The 10000-nt window shown below is 39.0% G+C and overlaps 1 protein-coding gene and 2 long non-coding RNA genes across 3 annotated transcripts in view; 2 read left to right on the forward strand and 1 right to left on the reverse strand.

Annotated features, from left to right (window-relative positions):
* LOC144979492 (cysteine and glycine-rich protein 3-like) overlaps positions 1-10000 on the forward strand; it is a 32449-nt gene that overhangs the window by 14030 nt on the left and 8419 nt on the right. The window lies entirely within an intron of this gene.
* LOC144979490 (uncharacterized) lies at positions 1405-4354 on the forward strand. Its single transcript, XR_013646716.1, has 2 exons — positions 1405-1640; positions 2794-4354. It is a non-coding gene; the product is annotated as an uncharacterized LOC144979490 (long non-coding RNA).
* On the reverse strand, positions 4736-6014 carry LOC144979274 (uncharacterized). Its single transcript, XR_013646655.1, has 2 exons — positions 5772-6014; positions 4736-4825 (listed from the first exon to the last, which is right to left on the reverse strand). It is a non-coding gene; the product is annotated as an uncharacterized LOC144979274 (long non-coding RNA).

A 10000-nucleotide genomic window follows, 5' to 3' on the forward strand; every position in this document is an offset into this window, starting at 1 on the left:
GAGAGAGAGAGAGAGAGAGAGAGAGAGAGAGAGGAGAGAGAGAGAGAGAGAGGAGGGGGGGGGGGGGGGGGGGAGAGGTGGGGGGGGGGGGTATGTAAATGTAAGAGAAAGAGATATATTGTTGGTGGGGGGGGGGGGGGGGTAAAGATAGTCGTTAATAAATAAAGATAAAGAGAGAAGGATAACATAATATATGATAATGGATTCAAACATTGATATGATGGGACAGCCTCAAATCTAAAGGTTTGTCTTGTTGATATCCCATCAATATTTACCATTATAAATAGATAGAATGCACTTGGCCAAGGACTTCACAACATTGCCATCCGGAAGTATAACGGACCAACACACAAACTCTGTGTAACCATGAACTTTTATAATCTGGTTAATACAGTTTAGTGAGAACAACTCACAAACGCGGATGGCAAAAACAATAACAAAGGCCTGAGTGACGTCATCTTCGAACTATCTATCGATAGTTCGAAGATGACGTTACTCAGGTCTTTTTTATTGTTTTCTGCCATCCGCGTTTACGAGTAATGCTCACTGAACTGTATTAACCTGACTATAAACATTCATGGATACACACAGTTTTGTGTGTTGGTCCGTATTATTTCCGGGTGGCAATGTTATGAGCTTCTTAGCCAAGCGCCTACTATCTAACTTGATATTGTAACATTTCGTAGTTTTCAGGATTGGAAAAATATCAGGGGCCATAACTCACTTATAACAAACAAATGTGGCCGTGGAGGTTCGAAAACACTTCGGATTCCTAAATTTATTTATTTCCTCTGGCACCAAAACTTCATTGTCGACAAGTTTTATACAGCTCTGTGATTGAAGCAACACATTCGTTGAACTTCAATGGGAGCGATCTATATTTATATTTCGTCCGACCAGGTCATCAATCACATGATTTGTTGCTGTCCAACGATTGAATATTTCTTCAGATATGAAAACACGCTGCTTTGTTTATGAAAGTTGTAAACATACACATGTGTCGAGCTGAACAAAATGACCAAACGTGATGTTAGATATTTCAAAATCTGTGAGCACTTTTCACTACGTGGGTCATTTTGAGCACACATTCCAATGTGACCAATGACCTCGAGATCATGCCCGTTTGGTCGTATTGGCCAGATGTGCCTATAGCAGACCTGCCTACTTGGAATGAAAAATTCGTAGTTTTCAAGGGAAATAAAACAGTAGATGTTATGACTGTCTTTGAAATTCACCAACCTGTCCATGCGCAAAATAAGTGAGAATAATTATGCTTTTAACTCCTTTATATGCTAGCTCTGGTACCGGAAGTGAATTCGTTTTGAAGAGGTTTCATCGAATTAAAAATCTTTTAAAAGTTCTCAGAATGGAGTCGACAATAGGCTTCCTAAGTCGTGACGTAATCCTGCGCAGCAACGCATGGCAACAAACCGGCTGGCTCTAAACAGTCGAGAAAAATGGCTGACACGAACTCTATTTCCATCACCGCCCTTATGAAATACTTCTCCAATGAGCATAAAAGTGTCTCGCGAGGTGAAAATCATTATCAGTCAGGTCATGTTTTGACTTTCACTTACTCAGATGACTTGATGTTCGGCAAAGTTCAAGCCAGCATGAAGAATAAAGAGTATTCTGTGAAGGTAAGTCATTTCGTCTTCTCATTCTCACTCTCAAAATCTCACATCTCCGTAAAACTACTGTTGGACAATAATCAGTTTACTTTGAGTTTAGGCAGATTTAGTATATCCAATGGAAAGATTTAACTGTTTACGGTCGATTTTAGTTAGGGAGAGAGAGAGGGAGTCATTGAACTATTGTGTTTTTATCTTATGGACCACGGACTTTGAGTCTTTGAGGTCTTAGTCTTGCTTCGCTAATTTTCGTTGCTATTGACTATAGTCTACTACATACTATTTAGTATCGTGTTGTAACCTTTATTATAATACTCATATGAGCATCACAATCACCAATCACGCTAGACATTTTATCATACTTCATGTGGGGCAGCGTGGATCAGCGGTACGGTTTTTGCTTCGTACCCGAAAGGTACCGAGTTCGTTCACCCGCCGCTGCGCTGTGTGGCCTTGAGCAAGTCACCTCGCCCTAGCTCAATTTGCGGCGCTGCACCGCGGTTATTCCAGTCTTCCCTGGGAATAGACCCTAGAGATAAATTTCCTCTATGGGATGAATAAAAGATTTATTTAGACCAGTGTTAGTCACGGTAAACTAAATTTCCTAATTGGGTTAAGGTGTAATGTAAATGTTGCTGCTTGAAACTCGAAGAAATCAATAACATTGTGAAATTGAATGTGAACTTCAATTAAATATACGAAAACGATAAAATGGACGTTTCGGGTTTCCCCCTTATCAACAAAGCAAGATGAATGAAAGAATCACTTAATTTGTTTTTTTAATTGAGTTTTTATACAGCGTAATATCCACTAAATGTGCTCAAAGTGCTTTACAAGGGGTCCCTGGCCAACAGCAACATTTAACATGTAAGACGGGACATGATGCCTGTTGGGCGATATTACAATTTTTTCGGACAGAGACAACGCTGTTAACGGCCAGGTACTCATTTGACACCTGAGTACGGTGAGAGATTGTGAGTAAAGAGCCTTCTCCAAGGACTCAACTATGCGCCGAGCGAGGCCCAAACCCAGGACCTTCTGATCTGAAAGCGAGTGTCATACCACAAGACCACAACAGACGTTTTATTAGTTTGTTTGTTTTTTGCCTATTGAGCATGGTCGCAGCTCTAAATTTGAATCTTTTTTTCTTTTACTTCCACAGATCTATCTTGATGATGCCTTGGGTTGATTCAGTCCAAAAGTAATTTGTGTGGTTTTATTTAACAATGTTAATGACATTGAACATACATTGATACAACAATGCCATAATTTGTCATGTTTATCTTGTAAAATCATGTATGGACCTACAAAACCATTATTTTGAATGGTGATTTGATGATGATGAACAAAATATGTGTGTTGTACAAAATAAATGGCAAAGCTAACAAAATGCAGTCTCCTTAATAAGAGACTGGGGATTGACAAGTGCTGCAACAAATTGAAAAATAATATCAGATGTTTCTCTTAACATTGTTGGAATATATGAGAGGATGTTAACATTTTTCAGTCTTTCATTAGCCCTCTCAACATGAATTCTACATGAAGCAATTTCTTTTGTTAATAAAATCTCATTTTCAGTAAATTTATTATGTAAAAAGGGAGGGATATTTACAGTTACTCATTGAGGTAAAATATCTTGAATCAGGATGGGGTTTTACCTTTATTACCTTTATCTGCTAAAATTAAATCTCCAGGGCTTAAAATTAAAAGTTTTAGTAATCCACAATTTTGTACAATGACCTTATCCGAGACAGACCCTGGATACAGTTTAGAGATAAAATTTATCACACCATTTGGACTCAGACCAACAATAGCTTTAACAGAATTCATGGACCTATAAGAAGAATAAGATAACCGTTGTTTATCCATTTCTTTAGGAATAGCAATTGGTCATCTGTACAATCAATGATCATTCTGCAATAGGATTCAATAGTCGTACCGTCACTTCCTTCCTAATGACGTGTGGTAACTTAGTAACACTGGCTCTAAACTATCGGAACAATGGCGGACGCCGTATGAAATATTTCTCCGGCGAGCTTAAAAGCGTATCCAGAGGGAAAAAACCCCATCAATTTGATCATGTTTTGACTTTTACACATTCTGATCACAAGGCATATGAAAAGGGAATGAAAAGTTCTCGCCAGCATGAAGAATAAAAAGTAAAGATTTTCTTTGTTTAGAACCAAGATGGCCGCCGTTGCCGGGTACGTGACATCAGACTACTGAATCCAATTTGGAAAATTAAAAATGATGATGGAGCTGATAGTTTATTTTTATGTCTAGAAGGGCATGTAACCTTCATAACATTTTCAAAGAGAAGCTTATGGCTTATGTAAAACATGAATAAAAGTTTGTATAATATTTGTTATAGTACTTTCACTAACGCTAAACAATTGTGAAATATGAAGGTTAGCGTAGTTCTGTCTAAGTTTCATAAGTGTAATAATGAAAATTTGGTCTTTTAATGCAACTGTCTCTTCCTGAACTTCCCATCCACTATAATAAATAATGTTACCTCTAAAGCACTCAACATATTGAACAATAATATTAAATATTTTAAAACAATGTACACCTGTCTCCATTCGAAGAACTTTTTCTGTAAGGCTTGAAACAGTGTAAGTGCGTTGAATCTAACTTAGTTGGGTTTTTTAAAGCTAGCTATTTCCTTATTTTTGTCTGTAATTTCTTGTTCTTGAATTAAATTTGTTGTTCTATTTAAAATATCCTCACTTGTTCTACAATCTGTTTTTTTAAAAAGATGGAATCCTGTGATGATGGTGACGAGAGTTGAGATGATGATGAGGGAGAAGATAATGAGGATGATGATGAGGAGGAAAATAATGATGATGAGGAATCTGGTTTTTTTAAAGGTGGGACTTTGTGATGATGATGAAGAGAGTTGAGCTGATGATGATGATGATGATGATGATGATGATGATGATGATGATGATGATGATGATGATGATGATGATGATGATGGTGGTGGTGGTGGTGGTGGTGGACTTCTTGATGTTGGTGCCAATTGAGATGGGGTGGGAATTCCTTGTGTCACTTTTCTTTTCTTTCTTTCTGGCTCTGATGGAAACAATTTATTTTATTTCTGTCAAACCATTCAGGGAGGTTGGCTTTGTCACCATCTCTGAAGTGACAAGAACACACTCTTGATGATGATGTTGGATCTTTTGTCCTTTCTCCTGAAATGAAAAGATTTAAAAAAAAAACAATAATTCTGTTGGGCATATTACTTAATTTGATAAGTACTTTGTTTTAGACTATCTTGTTTGACACCAGCTCAATGCATGATAAATCAAAGGTGTGCAAGAGACTAGGTTACTGGTGGGTCTCTCGCCTGTCTTTTATGAAATCGCACATTCAGCAAAATGTCGCACTTCCTCATTACTTCTTTTGATGATTTTGACTAGGTATATATAAAAATATGAATTCTTAAATTTACACAGTTAAAGTTGATCTTGGGGTTGAGTGTGGCAAGACTGGCGTTTTCTCTTTATTTTAGTCAGTACTGTACTGGACAGTGCGGTGATGGAAACTTTGGAGTGTCAACAATCGGGCACAGGTAAAGAAGAGAGGTCCCTGCCGCCATCTTGCTTTGTTCACACAGAGTTGCCACCTCGGCTGTCGGGGAGGGGAGGCATGGCAGAGAATCAGAGAAACTTTCCAAAAAAAAGAGGAAAGTATGTGTGTTTGTGTGTGTGTGTGTGTGTGAAGAGAGAGAGAGAGAGAGAGAGAGAGAGAGAGAGAGAGAGAGATCTGCGTGAGGGGAGGGGGGGGGGGTGGGAGAGGTTGCGTTATTTTATTTATTTATTTTCATTTTGCCATAAAGGTATCGAGTTTAAAGTAAGATTTTAACAAATATTTTCTTCTCTTTCTTCTTGTTCTCCTTTAAAAAAAAAAATCACCTATCAGTAGAACTTAACTCTCATTCAGTTTATCAGCCTCAAAACGATTGAGATATCATTTTTGCTTTAACTTCAATAAAAACCTAGTTTGGAATGTATTTTTATTTATAATTTCGTGCAATTGTACACTTTAATCATAAAATATAGGTCTACGTAAGCTAGAACTTGACCAAGATCTGGACTACGAACTCTATCAAATGTTCGACGAGGCGTGCGTGCTTACCTGACTAAAGTGATCCACTTTTTCTTCAATTTTTTGTCTGCCTGTCCATTTGGAAATCTGTAAAACTTGCAGGAGTGACTCTCTGACTGGTGTAGACAATCTGGTACAAAACACTGGACCATATTTAAGATAAAAATTGTTTTTTGAGCGATTTTCCAATTATTCCTTGCCCGGACCAAGCACGGATTTTTTTTGTTTAGAGCCAGCCGATTCGTTGCTAGGCGGACGTGACGTCAGACTGTGGAATCCTATTCGTAGTTCTGTGGATTTTTTGTAGTCGTAGGTAGGACTGGCTATCGGTAAAATCTCCTTAGATCGGAGAATGCGAGAGTTACCGTCGCTGCCTCCACTCAGATCTATTTTAAATAATTCATACATGATATCAATATTCCGAGTAAAAACATTAAATGTCTCCAGTAGTTGTCCTCCAATAGGGAATGAGATTAGCGGAAGAGTAGCATCCCTTGATTGGATGTCACCGGCGGAAAAGTTATTAGAGAGAGAACGTCATGTTGGTTGTGCGCATGCGTCTCTCGTCCTCGCTTCCGGTGAAAGCGGCATAAGACACTTCACCGAAAGCGAGGACGAGAGAGACGCATGCGCAAAACCATTTTGACGTTCTCTCTGGAAGGTGACGTCCAATTAAGGGACGCTACTCTTTCGCTTATCTCATTCCCTATGGTTGTCCTTAGGTTGCCCCCCCCCCCTCCCCCCCCCCCCCCTTCTCACGTCAGTGTCACAAAGGCAAACAATGATATTCCAGTGCTTCATAACCCAAACCCCTAAAACATACTCCATATTCTGGAAAACCCCATATTTAAAAAATTGGCCAGAAAACTCGTCATTCAAATATCGATCGATTTAAATGACCCTCATCTTGGCAATTAAATCGATCGATATTTGAATGACGAGTTTTCTGGCCAAATTTTTAAATATGGGTTTTTCCAGAATATGGCAGCATAACAATTGGATTCAGTAGTCTGATGTCACGCCGCCCGGCAACGGCGGCCATCTTGGTTCTAAACAAATAAAATCATTACTTTTTATTCTTCATGCTGGCTAAAACTTTTCATATGCCTTGTGATCAGAATGTGTAAAAGTCAAAACATGATCAAATTTATGTTTTTCTCCTCTGGATACGCTTTTATGCTCGCCAGGGAAATATTTCATACGGGCGTCCACCATTGTTCCGATAGTTTAGAGCCAGTGTTACTAAGTTACCATGCGTCATTAGGAAGGAAATGACGTTACGACTGTTGAACAGTATTCTTCTTTCTAGTGTCATCTGGTTATTGTAGGTTGAGGACAGACAGCGCGATATCCAATGAGAGGATGGGGATCTTGTCACATGACCCAAGTGTCTTCTTCCACTCTAAACACTTTCCCCTTCAATGTCACCGTGACATCGATGTCATTAATGAGACATATTCATACATACATAATAGGCCTACCATTCATAACATTTCAATAATAGGAATAGATGTTTTTGGATTTTCTTCTCTGCTTTTATTTATTATTCCTCTCATTTTAATATGCGGCTCATTTTAATGTGCGGCTATGTGGTCTAGTGGTATGAGACTCGCTTTCGGATCGGAAGGTCCAGGGTTCGAGCCTCACGCTCGGTGCATAGTTGAGTCCTTGGAAAAGGCTCTTTACTCACATTCTCTCACCGTACTCAGGTGTAAAATGAGTACCTGGCCGTTAACAGCGTTGTCTTTGTCCGAAAAATTGTAATATCGCCTAACAGGCGTCATGTCCCGTCCTACATGTTAAATGTTGCTGTTGACCAGGGACCCCTTGTAAAGCGCTTTGAGCACATTTAGTGGATATTGCGCTATATACAGCTCAATTTAATTTAATTTAATATCTTTTTTTCACTCTCAAAGAATATACAAAGTGTAATGTACGACTTTGTTTAACTAGGCCCCCTTAAATTATATTGTCACAAATCAAATCTAATCAGTAATAGGGTTTTAAAATGGGCCACGTATTCCCTAAATGCCTTTAACAACAAGCTTTTGTATAGCGCAATATCCACTAAACGAACTCGGTACTCGAACTTGGTACCTTTTGGGTACGAAGCAAAGACCTTATCGCATAGCATAATACAGAGCACATGTTTTAGCGGGTTAAATCGTAGCCATCGTTATGTTATAGCCTGACACTGAAATCCAAAAGGACTGGCAGTTTGACGTCATTATTTGGTTTTTGCACCGCCTAGTGAGTTGTCGTTAGTAGAGCTCATGGAAACAAGTTATTTCATTGGTTGAACTATTGAATACAACTCACGATTTGTTTTCTTTTGTTGCAAAAGACTGGCATTTTGACGTCATTTTTTGGTAAGTATCAGGCTATAACTTTACGAAGGCCACGGTTAAATCAACAATTGTTTTGTGGTTCTACTCTTAAGAATCAATGAAAAAATTGGCACTTTGGAATATTATTTAATAAGCCACTTCAACTGGTGAGTCTCAAAGGTTACTGTTTATTGTCCCATCGCAATCTTGAATGGTTGAATTAGCACCGAATACCTCGAGCCTACACCTTGCCAAAAAAACAGTGACGTCATCAAAGTTGGAGTCCATTAAAAACAACGACTCGTGGAATTGTTCGTTTCGTGTCATTTCCAATTTGGAATAAAACTGGCAACTTATATTGATATCAATATAATATAAAAACAGCGAGTAATATAATGGAAAGCCTTCAATATGGAGCAGGATTTTGGTGTCAAATGCTTTCATTTCCCACCAGTTTGAGAAAAGGAAGAATATTGATATCGAGATAACATATGAATAAAAATCACCGATTTTCTTTGTTTAGAACCAAGCTGCTCGTTGCTGGGCGGAGTGACATAATTAAAAAAAATAATTGAGCTTTATATAGCGCAATATCCACTAAATGTGCTCAAAGAGCTTTACAAGGGGTCCCTGGTCAACAGCAACATTTAACATGTAGGACGGGACATAACGCCTGTTAGGCGATAATACAATTTTTCGGACAAAGACAACGCTGTTAACGGCCAGGTACTCATTTTACACATGAGTACGGTGAGAGAATGTGAGTAAAGAGTATTTTCCAAGGACTCAACTCGCGAGGCTCGAACCCAGGACTTTCCTATCCGAAAGCGAGTGTCATACCACAAGACCACATAGCCGCAATAGACTATTGCATCCTATGCCAAAAATAGTCCTGAATATTTCAATTTATTCATCACCAGAGAATGAGAGACGATGGTGACGATGATGACGATGGTGATGACGATGAAGATGATGATGATGATGATGATGATGATGATGATGATGATGATGACGATAACGATGATGATGACGTTGATGATGATGATGACGACGGCAACCATGAAGATGATGATGATGATGATGATGCTGTTGATGATGCTGATGATGATGACGACGGCAACCATGAAGATGATGATGATGATGATGATGATGATGATGATGATGATGACGACGGCGACCATGATGATGATGATGATGATGATGATGATGATGATAACATCTCTCACTACACATGTCGTGATGTGAGTAAAGGAGATACATAAGGGACACGCCCTGACACACTACATAATATAGCACAAGCCGTTATCATCACATCGTCATCATTATGGTTATCCCACCTATGGCTATTTATAGGACCTTATCGCTGTCAGACTGGCGGTGAGTACCTACCTACCTACCCCCCCCCCCCCCCGTCCCCCACTGTGTGACGCATGCATGCACTGTGTTGAAGAAGTACTCTGGAAAAACCCATATTTAAAAATTTGGCCAAAAAAACTCGTCCTTCAAATATCGATCGATTTAAATGACCCTCATCTTGGCAAAAACTCTCAAACCTGGGACTTCGCGAAGTCCCAGGTTTGAGAGTTTTTGCCAAGATGAGGGTCATTTAAATCGATCGATATTTGAAGGACGAGTTTTTTTTGGCCAAATTTTTAAATATGGGTTTTTCCAGAGTACGGCATTATGCTCATTGACTTGAATGGCATTATACATGATTTGAAAGTAAGGTCTGGGCGTGACTGTGTGAAGTGTATGTGTTTGTCTGTCTGTCTGTCTGTCTGTCTGTTTGTCTGTCTGTCTGTCTGTCTGTTTGTCTGTCTGTCTTTCTGTCTATCTCTGTCTGTCTGTCTGTGTGTCTGTCTGTCTCTGTATGTCTGTCTGTCTGTCTGTATGTATGTATGTATGTATGTATGTATGTATGTATGTATGTAT

The sequence above is a fragment of the Berghia stephanieae genome, chromosome 9 (assembly GCF_034508935.2).
Source record: "Berghia stephanieae isolate SIO BIC M18660-M18661 chromosome 9, UCSD_Bste_1.3, whole genome shotgun sequence".
NCBI lineage: Eukaryota > Metazoa > Mollusca > Gastropoda > Nudibranchia > Aeolidiidae > Berghia > Berghia stephanieae.